Consider the following 25,124-nt stretch of genomic DNA (forward strand, 5'->3'; position numbering starts at 1 on the left):
CTGCTTAGGACAAGAAGCGTACGCACAACGAAAAAAAAAAAGAAAGACGAAGGAAAAGTGACACGTTATTCTCAAACCAACACTCAACGACTGCATCATGCTCGCTAAGCGCTCTGCCCGCGGTTCTCAACGACTCCCCGTAAGAACCAAGGCATACATTAGAGAGAGTTAAACCCGAATACGAGCGGTACACAGCTACGTCTTTCCTTCGAAGTAATGCACTAAGCTGGGCAAGATGGGTACTGTTCGCAACTGCGTATAGCGCATAGTATGTAGCCGCCCAATTATGTTCTGTCCTATTGTCTGTGTCGCGGTTACGCCAACATGAACATTTCTTTTACGTTGTCGCTAGTAGATTATCGTGAGCTTACGAATACGATGCTGCTGCTGCATCGAGAGTAGGATTGCTGGCATTGCAAATCATGCCTTAACGCCATGGCCTGCTGCCGACGTGGCCGATCCTCAAATGACAGCGTCATTGATTATGTGATCGCAGTACGGAATAAAGAAGTGCGAAGCGGCCCTGTAGCTTTAAGTGTAAAAATTGGCACGCCAGTGTAGCACACGAAGAAATTATTATTATTATTTTTTAATTGCGGGGTTTTACGTGCAAAAACCATGTTCTGATTATGAGGCACGCCGTAGTGAAGGACTCTAGGTTCTTTAACGCGCAGTTAAATCTAAGTACACGGGTGTTTTCGCATTTCGCCCTCATCGAAATGCGGCCGCCATAGCCGGGATTCGATCCCGCGACCTCGTGCTCAGCAGCCCAACACCATAGCCACTGAGCGACCATGGCGGGTGAAGAAATTGTTGATGAAACACTAAGTCTATGCAGGTAAATCTGCACAGGATGAACAGAAAAACAGCAGCAACATAGTTTTCTTTCCTTATTACAAGTTGTCATGCAGCATAGATGCGTGCCTAATTAAAAGCATGGAGGCCACCTGGATGTAGGAACCACAGTAGTGACTTAGCAAAGTTATCGCCCATGAGCAACTGCCCTATAATTGCTTCTTTGATTGATGCGTTTAGAAAATTATTTCACTTAGATAGTCAAAGTAGAACTAAGAAAAAAAGTTAAAGCATAATATTTCGGTAATATAGAACGCTGATGGTGGAAAAAGGAAATATATTGTAGGAATGAATCCACCTGATAGGGGCGCAACATGTCACAGCTGTGCCGTTCGAGTGACGGAAGTAGACGCTTCTCGTTTGTTTTGGACTAAAACTGTTACGACCCCAAAGCTCCTGCCTTATTCAAGCCGGCCTTGGCCTCAGTACTACATTACACTATGTGGTCGCTGGTACACAGTAACAGATACAGCAAAGCATTCCTTCAACTCGTACTCAACACAGACGACACAGCACACGTGTAAAGGATAAAACCACGGTACAAGCCATCATCAAGAAATATACATATCTTCCTTACATTTCTTTAAAATGTGCACAAAAACTAAAGAGCGCGTGACCATGTTCCTGTCACGCGCGCTTTGCCGGTACTTCCGAGATGTCAGAGAAGCCCGTCTAATCTGTATAACGAGTGACGCGGTCTCTACTAGAAAGAGAGCAAAACCGAGAGCGTTTCGAGCTATTTAACATCAGCGTTCGGCTCAGCGAACACCCGTACTCGAAAAAGGAGGAAAATGAAAGATGGCAACGCGAGAGAGGAGGATGTGAAAAGAAAGAATGATAGACAATAAAAGTGAAATTCCGGTATATTCATGGCCCTTTCAACGCAGAGATCGTCAGCGTTGCCTTCGTGCCAGCTGCCGTTGGCGCGATACTAATTGCAGGCCACGCGTAACGGAGACTCTCATTAGGGCGAGGGCAGCACACGAAGACGACGAGATTGTGGGAGAGTATGAGAGGGTGTTAGATAGTGCCGCACGTCGAGAATTTTTGATCGATGAAAGGAGGGCTCAAATGTCTTCCGACTGCGGTGCGGAACTCTCCAAGCGAGCGCTGTAGAGTGCCGCCCGCAACTGCTGGGCGGTCGGCGTTTCATTCAGTTGAAGCTCGAAGCTCGGTCTCCCAAGAGAGGGAAAGAAGGGAAGGGAGAAGAAAAGCGGGGAGATGGGTGGGGGAGGTGGCAACGAAACGGCCGAGGTCGGCGGAGATAGGCTTTTAATGGATTACGTACCCCTCCCCCTTTCCCTCCTTCTCGTTTTGTTAGGCGACGGAACAGGAGGACCCGTGTTCAGCGATTCTGGAACGAGGTCGGGAGTGTCTCCGCATGTTATGACCCCTAAACAGATTTCTACCAATACAAACGTTGGGAAACCGACTGAGTGGTACTTGGGACACGGCATTTTTTTTTCCACTTTGAGGAAGCTGTCGCACGCAGTCTTTCAGGCGTAAGCACAACTATTCGTTAATGAACCTGCCTCGGATAGGTGCCAGTTCCTTCAACATCAGCAGCGTAGTATTCAACGGAAAAGAAGTGCGCAACTTGCGGGCTGCAGCTAGGTAAGAGCAGGAGCACATGATATTTGAACTTTAGGATATCTATCACATTATTATAAGCGTAAATACGCCAGGGCTCCGGTATGCAAAGCTGCTGTTCTCTGACAGTCATTATATGTTCCCTATATTTTGAAACTACCTGTGTCACGAACTTTTTCCCAATTCTCATGAACAGCATTATCATATATATGTAACATTCCCCCCCCCTCCACCCCCACCACGATGTTGTATCGTGCTGGTATCTATCAGAGCTCCCGCACGCCGTCATTTGATTCTATACTTCCGTATTCACGCTCATATTTGTGCATATAAGGGGACTTTGCACAATCAGTGAACGCCTTAAATGTGGGCTTCAAACACACAATTTTGGTTTTTATGCTCATGCGCGAAAGTTCAGCAGCCATGGAAACGCCTTATGATAACCGCGCAGCTCCGTGCTACTCATACGTATTCGTGTTTCTGTACGTATGTTCCCTAAATATATAACGGATTTGCTATGATGGTTTCTTAGCGTTCAAACGGAGGAGTAACCTTTTAAACCTAAATGACATAAACATGTATGCCGAATGCAACTGCTTTCTGGTGTCCATCCACAATGTAGCATGTTAAGCAGTGCGTGAATAATTTCCTATCAGCGCCCGCGCGGGCGATCTGTTCCATATGCTACACAAGTTTGCATCATGCTACTATGGGTAATTGACGTAGTCGGCCGGGTAGGCGAGGAAACTAATATTCGCGTCCACCGCAGCTCTGACATCCTTGGTTCGCTCGGATAAGCAGAGCAACGGACTCGCGTGCCTCGTGCCGGCAACGACCTATTGACGTAGGGCGTGTCTGACGCAGGGCTGCGTCAGGCACGGGCTAAATCACTGTGTGGTCTAGTGTGCCTTCCTCTGTGTCCCTGTGTTCTGCTGGCACAAAAACAAAGTAGAAGCAGTCCTGTAGATCATATTGGACGATAGGTCACCGTGTTCATCGGTATGCATGCATACACGTACAGCCGCCCTGATTTTTAATAATATAGCGCGAGCGTCGACTGAACTGCTGGTGAGCGCCTTATAACGGCGATAAGCGTGCAACAAGGCGAGAGTTCGCGCACGAGCCTTGTTGCCTTGTTGCACTCGCCTTGTTGCACGCTCTTGTTGCGCGCTTATCGCCGTTATAAGGCGCTCACCAGCAGTTCAGTCGACGCTCGCGCTATATTATTAAAAATCAGGGCGGCTGTACACACATCATGCCCTTCGCAGGACGAAGGCCTCTTTCAGTGACGCTTGATTACACATCTATTACGTCAACCGACCACTTAGGATCCTTGAAAGTTTTTAAATCTCATCACAACAGCTAACTATTTGCTATCCCGATAGGGTTTACTTTCCTTTGGCGCACTTTACTATAACAGACCTCAGGTTCACAACTTCAGTATCAGCTACAGCCTTTTCTCTTTAATTAGTGCTACTCTCTTCCCGTCTCATAACAAGAAACTGCCATTTGCGGCTGCATCGTTGCTTCAGCGGTCCTTAGTTTCTTAGCTTTCTTAGTTTTCCTGCTAGTTTTAGCACCTCGGGGCAGCACTGTGAGAATGCACCGATTGTGTACCTTTCTGTCCAATGACAATGGTGAGCTGCCGATTATGACTTGAGAATATCTTTCGCATGTACTTCAACGAAATTTTATTTGCCAGGAGACTTTATTATCGCGGTCCGCGTCCTCTGAGACTACTTGGCTTAAACGTACTCCTGGAAAACTTTCAAAGGCTGGTCACCAATAACGACCTCTTACTACCAGCCAGCCTAGTCAACGTTACCTAAGTCGCTTGTAAGTTAATCGTAAACTTACACTTCACGCTTTGCCAGTTTAACTCATCGATCATTTATTGCAATTCAGCTGCAATTTCGCCAATGAGGGCGCCATCTGTCGATAACAGGTTGCCGAGATATTCCCATTAGTCCCTAACCCGTTAACAGAAGTGGCATTTAAATACTTTTTACGTTAGCAGATTACTAAGGAAAGGGCCTTCAATAACAGACTCCTTTCCCACCTTTCAGAAGAGATACTTCTCTTTAATTTCTACGGGTGCTGTCGGCCGACCGATAAGTTCTAAGGGTCTTCTTCCCCTGTTTATGAATTATTTTTCGTTATTTTAATAGAGATGAAAAGCAATAAATAAATAAAGTAAATAAATGGCTAGTCTTATAAGGATAAAGATAACTAAAAGGGGAAATAGCACGTCCCAGATGCATTTAGTAAAATATAGCACTCGTTGAAAAAGCTAAGGGCAATACCAAAGCCCCGCACATCGCTTTTATGGAATCCAAACATGTTGAAGTGGGTCGAATAATAACTTCTTTTGTCTAAATCGAGACAGCGAATTGATAGGCTAGCCGAAGTGGTGGCGTAGTTGCTTTGGGGTCCCGCTCTAAGCCCGGAGGCGCGGGAGCAAATCACGGCCGTGACGGCCGCATTTCGACGGGGGTGAAATGCAAGAAACACCCATGTACTGGGCGTTTCATCAACCTGCATGGAGTTCATTCAGTTCAACATCGGAGTTCGTCAACCTGCATGGGGTGCAGGTTGATGAACTACAAATGGTCGAAATTATTACGGTGTCATCCACGATTGCATGCTTTATAGTAATACCGTAGTGTTGCTAAGCAAAACCTCAGAATAAAAAACAACAACAACAACAACATATGAATCGTCTAGGCCTATTGCACGTCGAAATACAGCCCACGAAAACGTCACGAAATCCGCAACCGCCCACTCAAGCCAGCAGTGCTGTTATTTGGGGGCGAAAGTGAAGATGCGTTTCACCATTATCTTGCGCACCAAGGAATGACTTTTTTCCCGAACATCTGCATGCAGTGTCCCGCAATGTTTATCTGCGAGTATTTGTCATGCGTTCCGCGTAATCGCGTTCGAAAGCCTTAGCCTGTAAAGCGTGCTTCGCTGCGGAGTTGCTCTGCAAGTGGTAAGGCGCACTTTACAAATCACGCATACTATATATTTTGCTCTGGTATCACAAGAAACGTTCCTCACAACAACTTATAATTCGCCATTCATTAAGAACGTTATATTTCATGTAACTTTTAAAGTGTCGCAGCGAAAGTGTGGAGCAATATACGCCTCCCACGCGTACAACCACCCTCTTAGGAATGTCTCAATTAGCAATTATTTATAGATAGATAGAATAAACATTATTGTCCAACGGATAAGGTGATCTACCCACCCCCCGACACGCAGGTCAGGGGGCGAGTGCCACCGCCTCAAATGCAGGCTGGGAGGTCTTGGGTCCCAGCAGCCTCTTCAGCCAGTTAGACGAGCCGGAGCTGGAGCTCAGAGTCCGAGCTGCGCAGCAGGGTCTCTCAGGTGTCTCTACTACCTATTTTGTGCGTTCCCCCGGGAGAGTACGGACATTCCCATATTATATGGTCGAGAGTCCCTCTCACCCCACAAAACTGAAGCTCATCATTTGCCCCTGAGGCTGCAAGCAGAACAGAGGGCTCTCTATCACAATGAGCATCTGCATCGTGCATTAAATGGTCTCATTCTCCACCAGTTCTCTCGCATAGAAGAAATGGCGACATTAATTATGAACATTGCTGGTATTTCTGAACTTGCCGAATCAGTTACGCTTACGCCTCCGAAAGACATCACCAAACACGTATTCCCCATTTATCACAATCCTTGAAATACACGGAAATGTGATATGCCTCTTTCGGCAATATTCCAATTGACTCTGTCGCACATGTACGAAAGATTTCAAGATTATCTCCGAGTATTCACAGATGCATGTGTACAAAGCGACGGCCAAGGCACTTCTGTAGCTTTTTTCTGCCCTTCGACGCAACTACGGCGTATATTTTATATACGCCGTCCACCTTCGTCAACAAGTGCGCAGCTAGCAGCAATTAATGTCGCATTGAAATACGTGCAAGAGGAATTAACCACATCGAATATTGCCATCTTCACGCCCTCCCACGCTGCCACCAGCAGATTACAACGCAGTCCAGTTGTGCGTTGGGCATTGTCCAGTTGTGCGCTGCATTACTGACTCTGCCAACAAATTCGCATCACATGGCGCATCTCTCGTTGCCCAGTCGATGCGTTCACACCTAGGGATCACCGGAAATGAAGAGGCTGATCGGCTTCCTTCAACATTCGATCATAACGACTGTGTCTACCCTGAAATTTTGTGCAATCTTGATCACGGTCTTCTGCTAATTCCTCGACCCCTACTCAAGCAGCATCCAGACCAAGGTATTGCAAATAGCACGTTCCTGCCCCGTCTTCTCGTTCGAGGCTTGTCTTGTCGTGCTAGAGCACAAATTCGAGAACATGTGCGAATGTTTATACCGGCAAGGAAGTGTGCCCAGTCCACCGTGTATGTCTTGCAGTTGCTGCAAGACACTTCAGCACCTTATGTTTGAGTGTCCCGCTTTCATTGCGCAGCACACACCGCCAGTGACGGGCTATCACCTCCTTGGCCTGCGGCGTACGAAACTCGACGAATGTTTGTACCCCAGTGGTTGTGAGTCTCGACGCAACCAGGTGCATCGCGCTCTACTTATTTTTCTAAAAGAAACTAACTTTAGTTCACGTTTGTAGCCTATTTCTGCACTCTGGTGATGGGACCTCGAACACCATTTCTTCTATTTTGGCATTTTTTAGTGGCGTGACCTGCAGGGACCAGCCCTACTGTGTGTAACCTGTACGGAGTGTGTTCTGCTTAATTCTTTTAAATGTGTCACCCTTCACTTTCTTTCCTCTTCCCTCCCTTTCTTTCTATCTTCCATTTCTATGTTTCCGTCTCCTCCTTTCTGAAGAGTAGGTATGCATTGTGCCCCTACCGGTGGCAGTTGCCAGCATGCTCCTCGCTTGCCCTTTCCTATGAAGTGCATATATGTTTTCAAAGTTAATAATAATAATAATAATAATAATAATAATAATAATAATAATAATAATAATAATAATAATAATAATAATAATAATAATAATAATAATAATAATAATAATAATAATAATAAAGGAAAATTATGTTTATACGTTTATTTTACCACTCTATTTGCGCTTTATTAATCAGTAAATAATTTATGTACTTCTCTACAAGTCTTACAAAAAAGCAAGCCGTCAAGGTATCCTAGCAATTGATCATAGAGTAGCGAAAGATTTCCAAAAAGAAAAATAGTGTTTAAAGATAGCCTCTTTCCTAGGAGCTCCGTTTTGCTTCGCCCAAGGTACGTGTTGCTTTATCTGGCATTTATCTGGCTATTTTGTTATTCTAAGGTATCGATGTTCAATGTGATCGAAAAGAAAGCGTAAAAGGGCAAGAAGTAGGAAAAACACACGTCCCTCCAAGCACACTGCGAAATACAGATGCGAAGCCTCTGATTTCATTTGTCGTGCATAGTTTTGGGACCATAGTCTCTCTGCTAGTCCAACACATAGCGGAGCTGCAATGTGCTCCAGAGTAACTTCTAATCTTTCCCGCTCAAGATTTATTTGGCTTAATTTTGGAGGAACTTCAGTTCCCTTGTTAAGCCTCCTCAGCGCAAGTATGGATAAAAACGCTTACTGGTGTATACGAAAAGGAACGAGCCATATGAGAGCTGGGAATCCAAGCCTTACGGAGTAAACTCAATACATGTACTGTCGCAGAAGCATGTGAAGAACAAAAAGATAAACATAATGAAGCCAGAACGCATCACGAAATATTCCACGCCTTTCAGAAAAATGCGAACTCTTTTCAAGCCAGCATAAACTCATTAAACTGACCGACATGTTTCCTTTCGGGAATATTGTGCATTATTACCCGGTCTTCTGGCTGCGAAGCTTTGAAGAGGAAAAGAATGATCGTGTGTCCAAAACTCAGTGTGAATTTATCAGTGCTTCAGCGTCATACGAAATTATAATGAGGGTACTCGGGGAGCAGTTGTACATGTTTCCTCAGGCCTGAATTATTGATGTCCCACTCTGTCACCAACATACCGTGTCAGACGTCAAAAAAAAAAAAAAAACCGACGAAGAAGAAGAAATGGAGGGACACTGCGAGTATCGCAAGCAGTGAATTCTGAAAGGTGTGTGCCACGACATACCCTCAGTACCACGCTTCGCACGTTCACTACCTTTGTACGCTGTTATTCGCTACACGGACTGTTCTCGTCCCTCATTCCAATGGTAATATCACTGATCGGATTCCTTTGAAGTATGGCGTAACGTAAGAGAAAGGAAAATAGTAGACGTGCCTAAATTATATGCACGAAGGAACATGAGTAGTGGCAGCCTGACACGTGTAGTTTTCGTTGTGGCGCTTTTTATAGGCGCGCGTTCGTCTCGGTAATGCGACCAATTTGTCTATGCACCGCAGTCAAATTTCCAGGGGAATTATAAATGCAGTTCACGTCGCCAACCGCAAAGGCTGACTGGCTGTGGTATTCTGCTGCTGCTTCTCACTATATAGAGGGTTTGACTCCTCGTTGCCGCATACTTATCGAGGGTAAATTCAAAAACGCTAGTGAAGTTAGATTTAGGAGAACGTTTAAGAATGTTAGGAGGTCAAAATAGATAGAGACCCTGCACTACACAGTTAATGTTAATCCAGTACAAAATTAATAAACAAAAATAATACCCATAATGGCAAAGCATTTAGCGCAATTCAAAGAGACAGGGACGTTACAGAGACCCAGGACTGTCACGCCCCTGTCTTTTTGAATTGCGTTAAATGCTTTGCCATTAAACCGTACCAACTAGCCCAAGAATCAGCCTTGTTGAAAAAGGTAATAGGTAGCCGAAAATTTGTTGCCAGGAAAATAAACTCAACATGGCACAACAATTTTCAAAGTTGACTGCTACACTGCCTGTCTTTGCGAGTGTGTGTGCAGTTGCCGAACACTGCAAGCTTTATTTCGACTCCCTTTCCCGCTGAATTCATTTATGCGAAACGCAGCAAGATGCGTTTAGCCACTGACATTTCGTTGGGCGGTTCATTTTGCAAACGTCTGTATTTTCAACCAATTGCAGGACATGTTGAGCTTTCTTTCGATTCCCCTCCCGCTAAACTCCCACTCACACTAAACCACTGTCACTCTGTCAACCTCTGTCACTTATTGTTTGATTGCCTTATCATAAGTAACTATAATTTCATTTCTACCTCAAGCTCTATCGCACTGAAGACGTTGCCAATCGCACACGCGACGTGCTTTTCTAGAACCATTTCCGAAGCTGGCGGCACGCCTTCCACAGTGTCACCGCGCGCGCTCGACCATCGAAAGCGAGCGAGTTCGAAGCGTGGAAAAGCCTTTCTGTCCCAGGCAGACGAAACCAAGGAGAAGCGGCCGGAGCCAGAGCCCGGCCGGTGGCACGGGAGGAGGGGTGGGGAGGAGTGGGGGGGGGGGGGGGCGCACCGCGAGCTCGATTAGTTCTGCCGGCTCCCGCTCTCGCGAACGCGGCGCCCCCGGCGCCCCTGTGATTGGCCGCCAACGGCAAAGGGCCACTGCGGCATTCCAAAGCGGCACTGCAGGAGGGGTTAGGCCACGCCGCGCTGCTTCCCGTGCTTTATTTTTTTCGTTTTTTCGTTGCGCGGAAAGCAAGAGGAAGAAGCAGAAGAAGGCGCTACCGGCCACCCCCTCCTCGAAAAAAAAAAAACATAGAGAGCGGCGGCGTCACAACTGCGTAGTCGGGACCGGCGGACACCGGCGGCGAACACCAGCTCGCTCTCGGCGGTCGGTGAGTCGCAGACACCGGCGCCGACAACGCCCGGCTTGCTTGGAGCAAGGGTCCACCGGCTTGCCAACCCCTCCCCTACCCACTCGATCTTTTCTGTTCTCTCCCCCCCTTCCCCTTCGTCGCACGCCGGCCGATATCGGGTGCGGCTGGCGACAAGAACGCACGCCGACCGCCGCTTGGGCACAGAACGTTTGATTCATTCACTTTCGGAGGTGTCTCTACGGAGCAGTTTCCGTACAGGCCACGCTGCGTCGCCACGTCGGTGGTCGACACTGTGTGCCGATGCTCGAAGAGCAGCTGTCGCTGCTTTTTGGCGACCGTCCAAGCTCCTTTCCGGGATTTCCGATCGGCGATCGGCGAGGACTAATTGGCCATCTCAGAACAACGGCGGCGGGTGCGAAAATTGTGTCATGTCATCGGCCGTGTTCGCAGTGTGAGGTTTGAATAGGCGTTCGGCCCGGCTCTGCCGGTGACTGGTACGCCGTTGACACCGCTTCGTGGCACGAGACAGGTAAGGTAGCTGGTTACAGCTTGCTTAACGCCTTCGCTCGTGGTTATCCTTTGGTCTTACCTTTCGGCTGGTCTCTAAAGTGACAGTCAGGCCTTAGTGTATCTTGCGATTAAAACCGGTGCTTTGTTTAGCTCGTCAGCGTGAGCGCAGTGAGCACAGTGCCGTGGGCATTTACTCCACGCTCGTTTTGTTTCCCTACCAATGTCACGCAGTTTTCGAGTAGCCTTAGCATTTCTGGACGCAATTTTGTTGTTCAAGAGCCACAGACGTTAAGAGTCTCGCTAATAGTGCAAAATCAGCAGCAAAAGAAATTACGTGTCTTCCCTCCAACAAGACTAGTGTTATCTCTGTAGGGTACTTTACTGCCGCCCACTGTAACTCATTAGAGCATAAATTAATCGGAAACTGAATTTTCGCGCCACATGTCAATCATAGTTTTCTTCTTCAAAAAGGCCAATCACGACAATAACTTCAATAGGAATGAAGCCGGTACACAGTCCCATAATATGAAGTTGATGGCAAATTACTTGCCGTGCAATGCCTATCGTTCTACTATTTAAAAAGTCTCAGTGATTCTCGTACAAGTATAAATTAATGCACTTCTATTAACTTATAAATGGTTAAGTGTAAGAACTGACACAGTGTAATCGTGCAACAACAGTGTCGATAGTAAATGCCGAAAAAAAAAACGAATAGTGCGGCGTTAAGCTGCGAAAATAGGCCCGTACTGACCGCACAATTTTACGTATGTTTGCTATCAGCAAAACACTCCGCATGCCATCCGCGCTACTTGGCCTTCAGCCAGCGGTGCCGCAGTTAGGTTTTGCCGTCGTCGCTCTAAGTTGGTGTCGACCTGCCACCATTTTGAGGGCAATACCCGTTCGTGCATAACTCGCGAAAAACCAACATCCATAACAGTGCTCTTGCTGGTTATCCCTCTTGTCTCGCTGAAGCTTCAGCGCCAATAATACATGGCACGCAATTATTCCATCTTCATTACAATGTTAGTACTCAATTCATCTAATCATTGCAAAGGCGTATGACGAAGTGCGGGGCGGAGCAAAACATTGATTTTCTGAAATGCTCTCATCGGGACTACGAAAACAGCAATCTGTGTACGGCTTAGAACACAGGGAAAGCATAGCTAGCTAGAAGGAATTCATCGTAAAAGAAAGTAAGGCGTGCAGACACTAACAAAAGAGAAGAGGACCAGACAACACAAACGCGTTTGTGTTGTCTGGTTCTCTTCTCCTGTGTCCACGTCTACCTTCTTTCACTGTGTACAGTGTTCGAAAGTGCGAATAAAAATTTCAACAGTACCCTAAATTCACAACAGTTATTTCTGTCTTTCTAGGCCCTGTTTTACAGAGAGTGTGTTTAGGATAGGTTCGGGTCCAGTGATTTGAGATAAAGGTTCTCAGTAATGAGGCGCCGAGCGATAGACAGTGCTGTCTCGCACTTTTGAAGCGCACGGCTCTACGTAGACGTACTCGTTGTTATCCTCCGGTGCTCTACAAACCGTGACACTGCAGCGTCACGAAGGAAGCTCTCAAGTAGCGGTGCCAAGCGGCGGTCGGCGAAGCGTCTCGTTTTGCTTGTGCTGTTGAACATCGATCAGACCCATTACGCTAATTGGTAGTGCGGTATCACTTACTTCCGTGACGTCGTGCTTATTACTATAATTTTTTTCCAAGGAAACAAAAGGTCATCAAAACGTAGAATTGGGCAACCGCGGTGTGTCCTTCTCTTCTCGTTGTTTTGCGAAAGCAATATGCCTTTCTTACGTCTTTTGTTATGCATGCGAAATGTGTGTTGTGAACGCGACGTGAACGCATGAACGATATTTGACGGAAATAGAAGAAAGTGGCACAGGCTTGTGTTTTCCGGTAGCGGTGTACAAAAGCAAAAATGTTTTGTACCGAATAATGAACATTACGGAAAGGACAGAGCGTGTTATCAAACTGCAGTAGAAGAGTCGTTTGTATCTATCACGGTGCCTCTACCTCTCTCACTCTGTGCGTTATTATTCGTGGTATTTAGATATGTTTGACAGATCTTACGACAACGCGATTTGTGCTCCTGGTGTTGGATGTAACGTACTTTCTTGTATCTTTGGTTTGAACTGATGTTCATCAGTCATAAAGAAAAAAAGTGATTTTTACCATAAAAGTACGCCATATATATATTGCGAAACAACTTGAACGAACCCGCCGTGGTTGCTCAGTGGCTATGGTGTTGGGCTGCTGAGCACGAGGTCGCGGGATCGAATCCCGGCCACGGCGGCCGCATTTCGATGGGGGCGAAAACACCCGTGTACTTAGATTTAGGTGCACGTTACAGAATCACAAGGGGTCAAAATTTCCGGAGACCTCCACTACGGCGTGCCTCATAATCAGAAAGTGGTTTTGGCACATAAAATGTCATAATTTTTTTAAACGAATATTCAGCAACACTTTCTGCGCATTATGGTTTCATCTACATTTCCGGAGCTTGCTTCTTGCTTTTGCGATCTGTACTTTGCATTTCTCTGGGTTGCTGCTAAATATTTGGGCAGCATCGCTGCAGCCATACTTATGAAAAGTGAGAACATCAAACCAAGAGTACAGATGTGACATCTCACCTCAGGGTGATTCTCGACTGGCTAAACTACATATATTGTCTTATTAATACCACAATGATGAGAAGTTATAATTCTACGACTCTTTTCGTGTTTTGCCTCCGGCAATATAGTTAATTTTATTATTATCTTTCTTTACTGAAGCGCTATAGTGGAAGTTAAGTATTGTCTTCGATTTTCAGGCTGCTTGAATTCATTCGCGGTAAGACTATTGCAGTATTAAACACTTCTGCAGTTCACTTACTTCAATAATGCTGCTGATGTTAGAGCTAGCAATTATTGCTCCCTTATGCTTCCCTACCGTCCATAACTTCATAATAGAGTAAGCAATAATCATGCTGCTTTGTGCTTTCTCTGACGTTTATTCTGGCAGTTGATGCAAAATTGAACCCAAGCCCAACATCGAAGGCTGAAGTACAAGCTCTCGGAACAAAAAAGAAAGATACATGACCATCAACACTGTCACGTAGTTTTACTGGAAACTGTCATATGCTCCAACAAGTTATCATGATTGTTTAGGATGACTTGAGTGGCATTCTAATGCACGCACACACACACACATTATATACATATATATATATATATATATATATATATATATATATATATATATATATAATGTGTGTGTGTGTGTGTGTGTGTGTGTGTGTGTGTGTGTGTGTGTGTGTGTGTGTGTGTGTGTGTGTGTGTGTGCAGACTGGTATAGGCGTGACCACCGAATATCGATCGTCCTTCGTAACGGAGCGTCTTGTCTCTGCCCGTTTCGAGCGGCCGCTCAGTGTTCGGGGAGCTAACTTTGGCGCGGCGTGGCGACGTCTAAAAGCCGGGTCGACCGCGACTGTGCATTCGGATATGGCATCGTCGACAGGCCACCGCTTCGACTGCTGCGCTCTCTGACGCGAGCTAAATTGGGGTCAGGTCGATAAGATGACGTCGACAGTGAAGCAACGACGGCCACTGCTGCACGCACTTTCCCAACTCGCACGCCTGCATAGTGGTGCATGTGCCGCACAAGACAAGGAGAGCTTTTTTAAATTTCAAGGGTGGCCCAACTTCAGTTGGGCGCCGCTGTGTGTGGTGGCGATCTAGAATGAATGGTCGTTGTTCTCTTGAACCCTGTGAATGGTTATTGGTTATTTAATGTGAATGAAGGTGTATTCATTCATTCATTCATCCATTCATTCAGGAATGACCGTAAGGCCCTCGAATGAGGGTATTACGTGTGGGGGGGGGGGGCAGAACTGATACAACTTATCACTTAGACACACAATTATATAGGTAGCAGCATTATATCATCCCCAAAAGCTTGAAGAGAACACACAGGTAAAAAACACTTTACGTAGAAACTCCTCTGTGTGTTGTCTAAGTATGCGTAAGCGTTGCGGAACTTGCTCATCTCCTCTTAGCCCGGTGTCATTATCAATGCTATGAAATTTTATCTTAACAGTACGAACGACAGCGCTGCGGCGATATGAACTGCTGCCGACAGCGGCGCGTGGTGAATTGGTGACGAAAGCAAACTACTGCTGCTGGCGGCGTCAGGTGCGCTGATGACGCTCCAATCGTTACAAGCCGTTTTCGCTCCTCGGCGCCTTATATATCCGCGTCGAACCGTTATCAACCGCGTGATCAACCGTACTCCGGCGGCTGCAGCATACGGAACGGCCGCGCGGGCCGTATCTTGAAAGCGATTTGCGATGGGGACAGAGCGCACCGACTGCTGATAGCTTCGTGTGTTCTGTGTTCTCGCTGCGTGGTTCACGTTGAAGCGAAAGGCAGCGCGAAGGTGAATTTGCGGGCTGATGCGGGCGCTGTGTTGAAAGCGATTGTTTTGCAGGACGGACGGGTGGCTTTTCTTGTTGGGTAGGCATGGAAATGCTGACGTATTAAAAAAAATTAAAGCTATCAGGAGCAGTTTGTAATTATACGCAACAAAACAATAGAGTTACAGTTCGAGATTCATTTACGCGCTGCAGAGAAAGAATAGCACTGCCTATGACATGAACAAATACAGTGACTGGAAAAGAACTAGTGGATAAAAAAGCACTGATTGTCATTTCATGAGACATGAAAACCTGTGATAATAAAGCATCGCCTCTAACAGAATAAATGTAATAAATAGATGCATTAAATAATGTAACCTAATAATGTGCCTGATAATCAGATCCTGGTTTTGGCACTTAAAGCCCCGGAATTTATTTAATTAAGTTTATATGGGCACTACGAAAGCCCGAAACGGGAGTACAGCGTTGGAAAGAAGCCTGCTTGTCGTCATTCTTTTTCTCTTTTCTCTGCGTGCCTTTGCACCTGGGGAACCGAACAGACTCACATGTATGTTTGATCTGCGCACACCTTAGGAAACAGTTGAGCAGAGATCGAACTTGACATATGTAGACACGAATGGACAGATGCGCGTTGTTTCCTTGCACTGTTCGTTCTCGTTCGTAATTCCATGCGCGGAGCTTTATTCTTTTTCAAATGCGAGATAACGAAACATAGTTATATGGTTAATTCGCCAACTGCGTATGGCACCAGTGTTATGAATAAAATAAACACACGACACTAAAGTATAACTTTCTCACTTATCGCCTTATCCCATGAACAATGAACTTAAAGCTGCGGCGCTGCGAGAAGCTGACAACCGGGGAGAAGAGCTTAACTAATACAAAAGATTACGTCCGAAAGCTCCAACTATGGGCTCTAGATGCAGCCGTAGGGATGACTGCGGCATAATTTTGACCGCTACCGGTCTGTAACTGGCACTTAAATGTAAATCACATTCATAAATTCAACACTTAAGAGCAACGTGAAAAAGCGCACCCATGACTGCCTGTGCGTAACCGTGTATTCTCAGCGCCTTCTAAATAACAAAAGGTGGGCAGTCTCTGACTGTGACGTCACTCGTATAAGACAGCGGTCCCACTGCAACCGGTATCCTCAGGGAAAAATATCGTGATAGTTCCAGGCGTCGTCTCCCTTATGAATATAGCTTGTGTGGGTCTGGCAGCCCATAATGTGAAGGCTCCAACCGCGCAGGCCTTGCCCTAGTCACTAGTTGCCGACGAATGCGCGCCATAGGGCCAAGGAGTTTCCTACAAAATTCACCAGAGGGAACATTGGCGCTAGTGTCTACAGGAACTTCAAGAATGGAGGTTCTGTTAGCATGGGAATGACGATTACTACATGAATTTGAAAAGAGAAAAAATTGTTGTCCACTCGACTTCGAGCACGAACCTACAAAGGAAACACATACGGGCTTCTCGGACAGCTTCGCAGTTGAAAATAAATTCGTCTTGGTCCGGGGTTCGAACCCGGGACCAACATATATTAAGGACAAATGCTTTTTTTTTCTTCAACTGCGAAGCTTTCTTTCAGAGACACCCTATACGGGTTATAATTCGCAGTTTCGTCCTAAAATAGGGGTGAATGATAACTTGCTCCCTTTCACTACCTTTCCTTCACCTTGCGGACCTCCGCGGAACTGATTTGCCAAGTACTTGGGTTTGCCTAAGCCTTGTACTGATTTGTAACGAACTTGTGACACTACCTATTTGGGGTTCCTTACAAGGAAAATATTGCGTTACTAGTACAACAATTCGCGATAAACGCACATGCTTAGAAGTAAGTGTTTGGAAATTTAAAAAGATAGAGAGTAATAATCAACCTTACAAGAGCATTTGAAGTCACAAAGCACGAAGATTATAAATGTTCATGCGCTAACCATCATTCCCATACCAATGCAACAACCACAGCGTCGAAGTTCCCACTAGTAATTTTCGTAAGAACCCCCATGCATTTCTCTCCCTTCTTTCTATTCACCTTCTCACTTCCCCCAGCTGAGGGTAGCTAACCGGAATCTTGACTGGTTAACATCCCTGCCTTCCTTTTATCTCTCTCTCCCTCTATGCAATCAGTAAAGCGCTTGCGTTGACATTCGCACCGTGTATAGCGGAGATACAGCCGGTGTTAGGCTGCTAAGCTCGAGGTCGCGGGATCTAATCCCGGCCACGGCGGCCGCATTTCGATGGAGGCGAAATGCGAAAACACCCGTGTAGGTGCACGTTTTAGGTGCACGATTCAGGGGCCCGTTAAAGAACCCCAGGTGGTCCAAGTTTCCGGAGTCCCCACTACGGCGTGGCTCATAATCATATCGTGGTTTTAGCACGTAAAACCCCATACTTAAAAAAAAAAAAAAGATACAGCCGGGTTGTCCAGACGTGTTGGTCAATGGGGTGACGAGCGTTCTATCGCTGCCTGAACAACTGTCGTAATGTTCAAGCTGTGGCTTCTCATTCGTTCCCAGGTGTAGAAGAGTCACATCAAGTAATAAAATGAAAGAATATTAAGAAGTCGTATTATGTACAGACAAACTCAGATGTGATATTATTCGCAGTAGCACACAATAACGTTTGTTTATTTTCCTTCTTTCTTTCTTTTTTTTTTTTTGCAAACGTGTGACGTCGCATGCTTGTAGTATTTCATCATGTCGCGCGCTTATGTTTTCGCAGCTGCTTAGGTGTTGTAACTTGTTAACTGGCAGGAAATGGTAAGTTTTGCTACTAAAGTGCCCGCTATCCCAACATCATAGCTAAATATGTTGTCCTCGCGTTGTAGTGTCAGCAATATGTTGGCCACTGAATTCTGACTCCATTGTAACTGACGCCCCCTAAACAATACTTGTATTCTCTACTGAAGTACTACTACTGTTACAACAACATCAACAACAACAATAATAATAATAATTTTTGTAAAAATAAATTTTGCGGTTATGCGTTGGTACTTTTTAGGGCAGCACTTGGTTTTCAATGCGTTGCCTGCCTTCATGTCGGCGTGATCGTTTGAAACTAATTCCGGATTGTGTTATCCCCATTTCTTTCTTTCTCCGCCAGCATAAACTGTCTCTGCGTGAGAGACTTTTCTAATTTTGGCCTATCGTTGATGCATGGTCACTATTCAAGCTACCCACTGCTTCAAAGCAATGAGCTCCTGCTGTATTACATTCTGCAAACTGGTGTCGGTATATTATGATATAACTCGTACATATGCGTTATGAGACGTCCGAAAGTAATGTTGTGTATAATGGGACCACCTTCCGCATAAGACAAAATTGAACAGCTCACCTGAAACACGGGACAAAAGGAGACTGATAAGGGCGTCGCTGAAATGTCAACTGATGTTATTTTCGTTCATGCGGCTACATACATAGCAGCGCTCGTGCAAACACTGAAAACGGATACAAAGTGTTCGCGTCTCGTAGCGCCGCGCAAAGGTAGCCGATGCACCATCGAAATCGTATTTGTCGCGTGTCTAAGTTCAGCTGTTCGGACTGGTCTTAGCCACGAACGAACTAGCTCAGTTGAATGACATTTCAATCTCTTTCGGCATATTTTCCAAAACTGTCACGCTGCTCACTACTGCCCAGATTGTAGTTTAACGAAAATGCACAAAGACTAAAATGTATAAAGGAAGAAAATAAAAGAGGTGAAAAACAATATCCATTTTTACAGGTTACGTAAGCGCCGTGGGCAGTTTTCGAGTGCAATATCCTCGAACGGTTTTGAGTGATTGGGTTCAACGTCCCAAAGTAGCTGGCAGTGGGCTATGAGATACGCCCGATTAAATTTTACAATATGTGATCATTTGACGTGCGCTCAAAGTTCTGTGCACCAATGCCTTTTGCACTGCGCCCTCGTTGTAGTCAGGGACCGAACGCACGACCTGGTGCTCAGAAGAAGAGAGCCAGCCACTCAGTGTGCTGAGCTGGAATCATATAAATGTCATATTCTAATTCTTTTCCTTTTCGCGCTACGTCAGCGGTACAAATGGCGCCTAGACCGGGTGGCCGTGAATGGAGGATGATAAAAAATGGAATAAAATGAAGACACATGAATTCTTGCAATATACCAAACCTCCTTGCTAGCATCCCTGACAAGCCTGGTTATGACAGACGAAAAAGAATTTAAAAAAAACGGGACTAAACAGCCTAAGCTTCTCTGACAGCATTTAATCACGTTAACCAGGGCACATGTTTCTGCAGGAGTTAAAACAATAAAAATATTGTGTACGCGACATGCATCTGGAGAAGAAAGTGCTCGTAGAGTATGACCAATCCCGAGAGGTTGCATTGGCACTCAAATCTTTCTGTGACAAGAGTGCATAATACCGTAAAGGCGTTGTCATTTACATGAAACAAACACGCGTCTAGACCCAGGCAGAGGCGATAGGCGTGCTTTATATAATTCCTTTAGAACGTTTTTGAAGACAATGTCTTCCTTTGCGCGCTTCCGCCACTTTTGCGTACGGGGTACGTTCTTTCTGACGGCTGTTTCTATCCTATTTCGTGGGGCCATCCAGAAGATAGTTCGGTCTGAACGTAAGTGCCACTGAGGTCACCGGGTATGTGTTACTAGGTATGTGTCCCTGGCGTTACCGGGTGTCTGCGACTCGGTATGCGACACTGAACATGTGTCACCGTGCAACTGCCGCTCTTCAGTGAACCTCTTCGACGCCAACTTGGGCATGTGCAACTTGGCACGTCACTTTCTATGATGCTGATGTTGATTTAGATGACGACGATGATTGTTATGAGAAAGCGTTGGACATCGATCGCTTCAGCGCGGCTCTCACTATAAATTATAAGGTTCATACACTCCATTCTCACCCTTAACTCACCCATGAATGTCTTTCAACGACTTTACCTGGATGTTAAATAGACTTCGTACTTTTCTTTTTTCAAAGTGTTGCCACCGTTTCATTCTACAAACGCGAAGGGTAGTCATGTCTGTAAAATGTAACTATCTTCTGTTCGGGTAAAGAGAGAGAGAGAGAGAGAGAGAGAGAGCCTCAAAGGCTTCAGAGGCGAATGAAAACTTCGCATCTTCCGTCGCTTCACGCTTACTGGCATACTCTCGCACATTATATTCCATTATTACAGATTAATGCCTAAGATACCTACTGCGGCGGCCGGTGCTGGTAAACGTCATAAGTAAATGTCCGCGACAATAAGCTATTTCACTCTCCCAGCAAGACGCACTTCCGACGTTCTCGCGCCTTTATATCCCGCGCGAACGTCAGAGAGCCGAGTAGTCTATTCCTACGCGCGACTCGTATATATGTAAGGGCTATACTGCATACTTATCTCCAAGCTTTGGACCAGCGCGTGTCCGCATTCCAGGCCCGGTCCCCTCCTGGTTAGCCGGTGAAGCCCACGCGCCACAAAATAACGTGCTTCCTGTTCCAGTTTTTACGAGCGCAAGTAGGTGACGTCACCAGCGCCCACCACCGTCGGGCGTGAGAGACGAGACGGGAGAGATGCGGCACTCTTGGCAGTTCGCCTGGTCTCGCGGGTCGAGACGAAAACGGAGCGTATACTTTGTCGACACCCACTCCAGTCTACGGGTTTCTTCCCAACGCGGCGTGCATCCTTCTCTAACGCGTTGAAGTCGAAGGTGTTGGTTCTGATACCATACGTGCGAGTGTACAGGCGTCTTCAATGTGAAAGGGACACCTATCTTTTTTTTTCTAAACACCCGTAGGGGATAACCACACATGCCCTCCATAAAAGTGTTGAATGAGACTTAAAGTTCAACAGGAAAACTTGTTACATTACAGATGATTAGATTTTAAGCCGTGCTTCGCGGGTATCGACGCTAAAAAAAAAAATACCTGTTCCCTTTCATGTTGATGGCGACTGTGCAGTGCGCCACGACAGACAGCTGCGACGATGAATAAGCAGAGCAAATGCAGCGTCCTTATTTCGGAGCCGCCCGACCGCAAGACTGCATCATTGCTGGTTGATTTAATGACTGATATATTGATTAATTATTTCCGTGATGCTGGATTTGTTTGCAACTTTCGCCCTCCTGTATTTTTCCACGACATTTGGTTATCTAATGCATATGCGGAAAAGGCACGAAGAAATGCGCATCTGCATACTATAACGAGCACTTAGCGCCAACGTGCCTGAATCGATGTGCAATGTAGTGCGTGCGACGATGCACCCAAAGCAGTCTGCGCAAAGATGTTCACGCCAATAAAATAAGCAAATGAAGAAAAAAAACTGAGTATGCGAAGTAAGTGTCAGTGACAAAAATATGGAAGTATTGAGGCACTCGCACGATAAATGTAGGTATGGTGAACAAGTTTAGGTTATACATATTTGAAAATATATATAAATGAATACACGAGCAAAAAAATTTGACAGTTATATCACAGCATGAATATAGAAAACAGAAAAAAAAGAGAATGGCGGATGTTGCAAACCATCACAACATGTTCAGTGACAGGGTGCCTTTGCTGGCCAGCACGAAGAGATCGGTGCCAAAAATAGTTGAGGATGCAAGCCAGCATATAAACGCGCAGTACGTAGCGGTGAGCGCGTCGTTAGCCGACCACGTGACGCGAGTCTCTCGTGCTGCTGCGTCAGCTGGGTCCGCGTCAGCTGCGTTTGTTACACGGGTAAGTTGAAATTCCGGCGAATACTTGCTGCCAAACACTTGGTCGCAATAAAAAATGTGAATTAATTCCGCAGTGAACTGACTCATTCGTTGTTTATTTTAAAAGAGAGAGAGAGAGAGAGAGAGAGAAGGCGCTTAGTGCTCGCTAGAGAGGTTAGCCTACAGTTGATGGTGTGACATGCTGCTCCATAACTAATTTGCCATGATGGACTGAAGAGCGTGTGAGAGAGGAACATACGCACATACTATCACACACACGATGCGCCCTAGCGTTCGAACTTACAAGTAATTTGCAGTCTAGCTGATACCTGCATTCCGCAGGAATGCTGTGGATGCACCTTCGCAGCGCTCAAAGCAGAGGCATCCCTTATAAAAATGTTTTCTGAAAGTCTGATTAATAGCTGTATACAATTGCTGTCAAAGCTACCAGAAATCGTAGTTATACTGCGATGCGCTTTTGTGACGCGTGCTTGATAACTTTCTCCATGTGTTTGGCCACCGCGTTTCTGGTTCATTCTTGATTACTCCATTTATTGTGCATTCTTGATTATACAGGCTCTCGGAGAGGCTTACAACCAAGAACCACAACACGAAGTAGTTACTGCATAAGCAGGCAGATGTCACTAAAAAGAAAGAGAGAAAAATAGAAAACTTTATTTCTTCACGATGCAATACGAGACAACTAACACACATGCATACGCTTCACTTCCACACGAACGCTGCTTGGATTACCGGCAAAAAACTTATCCATACTTATCTGCCAAGCAGCATTCATAGCCATGGTGTTTTGATCATCAGTATGGTGCCAGTGAAAGCGTCTCTTTTCAGCCTAAATAAGCAATAAATCTCCAAAGAATGCTTCTTACAAAATAGTGAGCTAGTAGGCACATCAGCTGAACACATACAGGTTATTATAAAACCACAATATATGCCCATACGTTTAAATTAGCGACGTTTAATTGTTGGCGAGGTCGCGACGGTGACATGACGGAGCGCCTGCGCGGTGCTATTGTGCTGCTCTCGAGCGTGCATTCGCACGTAGGCAAACACTCAGAGAAAACAGAAAACTATGTGAAGTATGCTCCTATAGTGGGCTCTCTGTGTAGCCAAATGGAGCATAACAGAATGAAGCCCCAATGCAGCGATCACAGGGGTTCGCAGCAACAGACTGCGCGTCTGCATGCATGTCCGCGCAAAATGTTTCGCTTTCGCGGCGTGCGCGTTTTCGCACCGTTCCGTGAGCTTTTTAGGCCACAGCACATGAGCATTTGACAGTACACAAGCAACCATTAATGGGTGGACGCTATGAGAGCTGTTAAAAATAATTTCCTTATAAATACTTAGACGCCTACGGCGACTATGTGCTGTCGCGACGATTCAATCTTCTTTTTTCTGAATTCTTGGAGGTTTCAATATTACTTCTCAAGTTGCATCGCACTGTATGTTTACCGGTATTCTCAGCGTGCGATTTCCCACTGCTTCTGTTTCGTAAGTCAGCGCGTTAATTCATAACGCTAACATGACCCTGTGCCATGCTTTTTTAATGTGCTTCGTACCCCTCCCTTTCCATTCCAGTGAACTTGCCAGTATCTAGCATCAACAAGTTCATAGGCCAAACCGTCATGACGTTAACCATGCAGCGAGCGCGTTTTCTGCTACTCACCGAATGTGGCAGTCCCGGCGCCATAGCAGAAATCTTCTTCGCGTCTGCGCATGCTATATACCCGAGTTGTAGCCGATGGCTGTTTGCCGGTTCAAAGTTTCGCCAGCCAAGCTTCACGCAGCTTCCTGTCCTGCAGCTACGTGTGAATAAGGGTTACACCGGGCTCCGTTGCGTATGTACGTGTGGCACTGCGTCACTGAACAGTAGCCTGCCATGCTGCGCGCCTCCAAAGGCAGCCACTACCTGTTGTAGTACTTTCAAATGTCAAGCAGGCACCCAAGGCGGAAAAGCCTCACCACTTAATCAGCACCGCAGCGCAGGTGGGACTTTCGTTTTCAGCTGGCTTCGGCGCCTCCGAAGCAGCCGACGCGGCCGCTGTGTCCACGTGATCCTTCATGCCACGTCACGCCGATGGAGGCGCCAGCTTTTCCAGTGGTGGAGCTCGCCCCCAATAGAAACCTCTTCACCTTTATTGACAAACATTCTAGTGTGTATACTCTACATAGTGGCTGCTGTAAACTTGATGTGAATGTCTGTAGTGTTTTATACATTTGGCATATAAGCTAAAAATCTGCCTAGGTTTGTCTGCAAAAATTATGAGGTGCATTCTACGATGAGTGACGGCTGCCAATTTGATGTTAGGAGTCATAAGCTGTGAAGTTTATGATAAGTCTAATGCATCATCAGAAACATGTAGTGTAATCAGAAACCGAAGAACCATTTTTGTAAGGGAAGATGGGCGCTCGGTTCAAGCACGTCCAACTGCTCGAGACGCACATCTATAGCGATCATTTACGAAGACATCATGGTGAATGCGCACATTTGTAGATATAGAGACAAGAAGGAAAAACAAGGAAAGACCGGGAGGTTGAGTAGACGCATGTCCGGTCAGAGCCGATGATAAAGCCATGCATATGAGAATATCAGACATATCCACACGCGGATGCGGCTGAGCATAAAAATATAAAAGCTTCGCGCTCCATAACGTCTCTACGTCTGAATTTCTGTCGACGCGCGTGGGGCTATTTCATTGCTTCTGTACGTCACAGTGCCTGTAGATCGTGCGTCCGTCTTAATCAGCAAGCCACTTCTTAAGCCACGTCGAGACAGCTTGTGCTGCTCCTGTGCATCCTTCTGCGTGCACTCAGTGGTCATTCTCTCCCCTTTGTACTTACCCCCAGTGTAGGGTAGCAAGCCGGACGCTCGTCTAGTTGACCTCCCTGTCTTTCCTCTCCTTGCTCTCTCTCACTCTAGTTCGTGCGCCACTTTCTCTTCAAAATTTTCTGACCGTCCATACTAATCATACCAGCTAACGAGACTGAAAAGGCGTTCGTAAAAACAAGCGGATACTTATAACTGACTCCACAGGTAGATTCCCAACGTCAAGGAGAGCTTTTCATAGCGGCTACGTGTATTACACCGTGCTACTACACTCCTTGATCGATTAACCTTTCAACTAGGTATTACCTTCATTCAAACGTAATACACGTGCATCTATCTCAAGAAAGCATTAGCATCACCATGCCATAAATTACCGCACAGAACGCAGAAGGGTAGCCTACCGGGCTCAGCCTGGTTGCGCACCCTACCTTTCTCTCGTGACTTTCCTTTCTATTTCTCTTCTCCCCGAACACAAAATAAAACAAAAGTTGGTCAGCATCTCTTTTCCAACACGCCTATCGAATAGAG

At 45.9% G+C, this 25,124-nt stretch overlaps 1 protein-coding gene and 1 long non-coding RNA gene across 5 annotated transcripts in view; one reads left to right on the plus strand and one right to left on the minus strand.

Moving 5' to 3' along the window:
• LOC142583083 (uncharacterized) overlaps window positions 1-25,124 on the minus strand; it is a 417,463-nt gene that overhangs the window by 159,124 nt on the left and 233,215 nt on the right. The window lies entirely within an intron of this gene.
• tau (microtubule-associated protein tau) overlaps window positions 9,952-25,124 on the plus strand; it is a 108,012-nt gene continuing 92,839 nt past the window's right edge. For 2 of the 3 annotated variants that reach the window (XR_012828537.1, XM_075693374.1), the window contains exon 1: window positions 9,952-10,188. The gene's annotated coding sequence lies outside the window, so the exon portion shown is untranslated. Of the gene's footprint in view, window positions 10,189-10,266; window positions 10,700-25,124 lie in introns of those variants that run through there. The other variant, XM_075693375.1, reaches the window with a different exon arrangement.

The sequence above is a fragment of the Dermacentor variabilis genome, chromosome 5 (genome assembly GCF_050947875.1).
Source record: "Dermacentor variabilis isolate Ectoservices chromosome 5, ASM5094787v1, whole genome shotgun sequence".
NCBI classification, from domain to species: domain Eukaryota; kingdom Metazoa; phylum Arthropoda; class Arachnida; order Ixodida; family Ixodidae; genus Dermacentor; species Dermacentor variabilis.